The 4,684-nt window shown below is 63.8% G+C and overlaps 1 long non-coding RNA gene across 2 annotated transcripts; it reads left to right on the forward strand.

Moving 5' to 3' along the window:
* The first annotated feature begins 347 nt into the window (after positions 1 to 347).
* On the forward strand, positions 348 to 2,798 carry LOC122103521. 2 transcript variants are annotated; one of them, XR_006146773.1, is made up of 3 exons: positions 348 to 386; positions 857 to 2,417; positions 2,497 to 2,798. It is a non-coding gene; the product is annotated as an uncharacterized LOC122103521 (long non-coding RNA). The 2 variants fall into 2 exon arrangements; XR_006146774.1 differs by having other exon boundaries at positions 2,507 to 2,798.
* The last annotated feature ends 1,886 nt before the right edge of the window (positions 2,799 to 4,684 follow it).

The following is a 4,684-nucleotide window of genomic DNA, read 5'->3' on the forward strand; positions in this document are numbered from 1 at the left end:
CTTTTCTTTGCCTCCTCCTTCCTCCTCCTCGGCGTCCTCCTCCTCCTCCTCGCTCGCTCTGTCTGGCCGCCCCCCCCGCCGTGCTCTCGCCCTCATGCCCCGACGGCCCCCCCCCCAAACAATGAGACTCGCGCGCCGGGCTCCCCCCTTCCGCGCCGCTCGCTCGCCCGCTTACCAGGGCCGCCCGGTCGCCGAGCAGCCCGGGCCCGGCGGGGGAGGCGCCGAATGGCACATCGCGGACGCCCGCCCTCCCCGCCTCCCTCCCTCCCCGCGCCGCCCGCTCACGCGCCGCCCCCCCGGCCCCCCTGCCCGGCCGCGGCAGCCATGGCCGCGCGCCTCCGCTCGCTCGCTCGCTCCCGGCCCGCCCGCCGCCCGCCCGCCGCCGGGTAAAGTCTTAGGTTCAGGGAACAAAGCCCGGCTTGGTAGGGAGCTTTTCGCTCCGCCGCTCGGTGCTTTTCCGTCTTCGGTCCTTTCGCGCTTTGGGACTCGGGAGGGTCGCTGCCCAGCCCTCCCTCCACCTGCCTTCGCTCTCGCGCTCAGGGACCCCGATGTCCACCGACACCCCCCTCCCCCGCCCCCGTCCGGGTCTCCGGTCTCCTGGGGTGCTTCTCCAACCTGGGGGAGATGTGGGAGTGCTGCCGGGGGCGCCGGGACGAAGCGGAGCGACTGCAGCCGCTCACCCCTGCCCCTGCGTGTCCGGGGGGTGCGGGGCGCGTGGGGTCCCCCATCGGCAGCCGCTCACCCCTGCCCCTGCGTGTCCGGGGGGTACGGGGCGCGTGGGGTCCCCCGGGATGGAAGCTCGCGCGCCCACTCGGGTGCAGACTGTCTCACACGCGGACGTTTATTCATTCAACAGCTATTTATTGAGCGCGTAGCCGGTGCCAGCGACCGGGAGACGTACTCCAGCCCGCGGGGGAGCACGCCGTCGAAGGCGTGAGCGCCGGGCCCGTGGAACTCCCGGAGGAATCCGACACACCCACGGCCCCGCCACCAGATCCGCCCGCCCTCCCTCGCTGCGGGGGACTAACTCCCGCCGCCCCGGGGCGCGGGGCGGGGACGGCCTCCGCGGAGGCCCACCGCGGGGCCACACTTGACCCACAGGCCCGCCCGCACGGAAACACAATGGAGCGCACACCAAAGAAAGTCCCCCGAAATTGAGCCTGGGGTTAGAAGCGGGACGAGGCCGTGAGTGGCAGCCCCAGGGCTGCCGTGTGGGCCAGGAGGGACAGGATCTGACCTTCACACACTCTCTAACGGGGGTGGGGGGGAGACCAAAGGTCAACCCCCCCCTTGGCGGGGAGGTGCGGTGGCGGTGGGGAGAAGGCCGACTAGGGGGGCTTCAGGCACACTTCAAAGACCTCACGCGCCGGGAGCGCTTCCGGGGGGGAGGGGCAGGGGTGAAGGGGGGGCTGCTCCCCCTCCAGCGCACACCCCCCCCCTCCCGCAGACTCTTCCGCCCGGTCCGCCTCCTTTTCACCAGCACCTGTTCAACCGGAACATCAAGGGGCCGGGCCCGCCGCCCCCCCTCTGCGCCTCTTTAGTACCTTTCATCCCGGAAAGGGGGGGGGGAGTAAATCTCCGCCCAAGTAGGGGGGAGTAGGGCGGGGGAGAACTTGTCCTTGACCTGGGCTGTGGCGTCGGGGATTTACTCCTTAATCCTGGCGTGGCGGGGGTTTGAGGAGGTTGGGTAAGCTGTGTTCTTGGCCGCAGCCCCCAACTGCCAAGCTTGAACAGCACAGCAATCCAGGAGGGCGGCCGGGATGCAGAGGCTCCGTCTGAGGGCTGGACAGTGTGAGCGGAGGCGGCTTTTCGTGTTGGAGGAAGGGGTCGAGCTCGGGTCCGAAGTCCCAGGTCCTGGCAAGGACCGCTCTTTTCATGGTTTTACCAAAAAACAAAACAAAACACCCCTCCCTTGGAGTTGCTAACGAATTCCCTTTACTACCAGGAAGGAATACAACCGCTGGACAAGCTCAACAATGTCAGCCCTGACCAAGCGCCAGCTTCAGAATTGTCTGAGTATTTGCTTCTGGAACCCGCCACTGCGAAAGTCCTGCCGTGTCGGGTTTCGCCCGAGGGAAGGGGGAGGCGCACTTGAAGGGGGGGTCCCCTGTGCACGTGTGGGGCGACCTGGAGACGGGCCGGGAAACCTTTGTGTCGGTCAGGCCCGTGCCCAGCGTGCCCCCCCCTGACGCTCGTGGCCTGGACGGGTGACACGCGTGTATTTGCCGTCGGATGAGCATCATTTTGAGTAACACTTCCCTCCACCGTTTAGGATGGATGTTGATACCCCCATCTTATGGATGGAATAACTGAGATTCCCCCCCCCCCACACACACACATCCGGATTCAATGACGCGCTCCAAAAGCATCCAGCCCGGAAATGGAAGAACCAGGATTTGAACCCGTTGTGTCTCTCGGTAGGGAGGGCTGGAGTTCCCCACCCTGTGTGGTGTCTGGGCGGAGTTGGGGCGTCCACCTCTCCTTTTTACTCCGCAGGCGTCCAAAGAACCGGGCTCCGAGAGGGCGGCTCTGATTTCGCGGTGGGACCCCGAGGCCGAGCTGTCAAGCCCATTCCCCAGTTTGCTAAAATTTGCTTTTCGGAGCGCCCAGCGCGAACCGATCCAAAACATACATTAAAAAAAAAAAAAGGTGCAAGATCAGGTCCTGAGCAACAAGTGGTCCAAGTTCCCCAAGCAGTCTGATTTGAGGCGCTGCGCAGATCCTGGCCGTGCGACTTTCCACGAACGACTCCGGGTCTCCCACGCCCAGCCAGGCCCCCCCCGTACGCGGGACGTTTACCCCGCGGCGAGGGTCCCCTCACTGGCACGCTCCAGGGACGCGTGCAGCAGGCGCTCCGGCCCAGCACAGCCCCTCTCCGCGCCCCTCCCGCGCGCCCGCTTCCCGCCCCGCGCATCCAAAGGGACTGGGGCAGCGACGACCAAACAGAAAATTATTTCCGCCCGCTCGGCCCGCCCCGCTCCGCCCCGCCCCGCCCGTCCCCGGAGCCAGAAGGGGATTGTGGGGCCGCCGCGGCCGCCGCCGGAGTCGAGCGGGGCGGAAGCGCGCGTGGCGCGGTGCTCCGTCCCCGCACCTCCGGGCCGGGCTGCGGGGCTGCGATCGGGCCGGGCCCAGACTCCGGTCCAGGCGCCCGCCCGCGGCCGGGCAGGTTTCCGCGAAGTCTGGCTCGCAGGTTCCGGGAAGCGAGCCGCGGGGGGGCTGGAAGCAGCTGCGGTTTCGTTTCTGCTCCCCGTCCCCGCGTTGGGCGCCGCGGGTCTCGGGGGTGCCACCTCTCTCCTCCCCGCCTCGGCCGTGCACACCAACGGGGGCTGGAAGAGAACGCTGCGCCCGCGGGAGGCGAGTTCCCTGCGCGCCTCCTTCCCCCAGAGCCAAGCGTCTGACCTTGGGGGGCGCTGGGAGAGGTGAAGTGCTGTCCCCCAGGGGACCTGGTTGGTAGTGCCCATAGGCGGGGACCTCAGTTTCCCCTTTTCAGGCTCTTAGCACCCGCTGAGGGCTGAAGGGAGCACGCTGCCCAGCAGATGCGGGCCCTGAGGAGGTGATTTCCCACGAAAGGTTATGACCCCAGTCTAGTGGGCCTGGGGTGATTGCCGGGGTGGGCGTTCCGGGGCTGAAGAGGAACTGGTAGGAGTGAGGGGATCCCCCGCTGGCATTAGGGGGGTCCATAGTCATGATTGTAGAAATGACTGCGCAGGCGGGACTGTGTGTGTGTGTGTGTGTGTGTGTGTGTGTGTGTGTAGGGGGCATTTCACAGTCAACAAGAACACAATACTTAGTTTCAAGTCCGGCCTCTGCCATTAGCTGGCAGCCTTGGTTTAAAACGGGGATAACTTGATCCACTCCAATCTTCAGGGCTGTGGCCACTTCAACCAGTCAGGGTCCCAGATGATACTTTTTTTTTTTTGGGAGGGGGGGTCCGGTCGTGGGGCCTGAGCTCTGGGCCTGGGCGCTGTCCCTTAGCTCTTCAGCTCAGGGCTAGCGCTCTACCACTTGAGCCACAGCGCCACTTCCGGCTTTTTTCTTTTTTTTTTTTTTTTTTGCTTATGTGGTGCTGAGGAATCGAGCCCAGGGCCTCATGCATGCAACAAGCGCTCTACCACTGAGCCACCTTCCCAGCCCCCAGCTGATACTTTAAGAGCTGTGAAAAAACCCACCGGGAACTTTCCCTGGCGAGTGGGAATCGGGTGGGAAGGGAAGAAGTCCAGCGATGAGATAGCCACCTGTCCAGATTTCAGAGATGCTTACTTGGAGCCTAGCCACATGCCCGCAGTGTGGCCTTACTCAAAGCAATTACTGTGCCTTGGTTAGGTGATTAGGTCTTTTTACTCCTACACTTTGTAATGGGCACATATTAATTGTACAGTGTGGGGGGAGGTATTGTGATTTTCCATACACACTATATTTTGATCATATCCACTCCCCTCCACTAGTCTTGCACACACACACACACACACACTCCCACCACCCCACCTCTCCACCTCTCCCCCTAGTGACCACATTTTGAAAGTCCCCTTGGAGTCAACATTCTGTAGGTTGATGACTGCTCTTAGGGAAATTTCCAGGCTAGGGGATGACAAATGACTAGTGAAGTTGCCTTGCCATGTTCCTCTTTTTCTACCAGTTCTTCCTGAAGTCTACGCCTCATCCTTCCTGTTATAAATACCATCAG

Source organism: Dipodomys spectabilis, unplaced genomic scaffold (assembly GCF_019054845.1).
Source record: "Dipodomys spectabilis isolate Male_0828 unplaced genomic scaffold, ASM1905484v1 ptg000018l, whole genome shotgun sequence".
In the NCBI taxonomy this organism is placed as follows: domain Eukaryota; kingdom Metazoa; phylum Chordata; class Mammalia; order Rodentia; family Heteromyidae; genus Dipodomys; species Dipodomys spectabilis.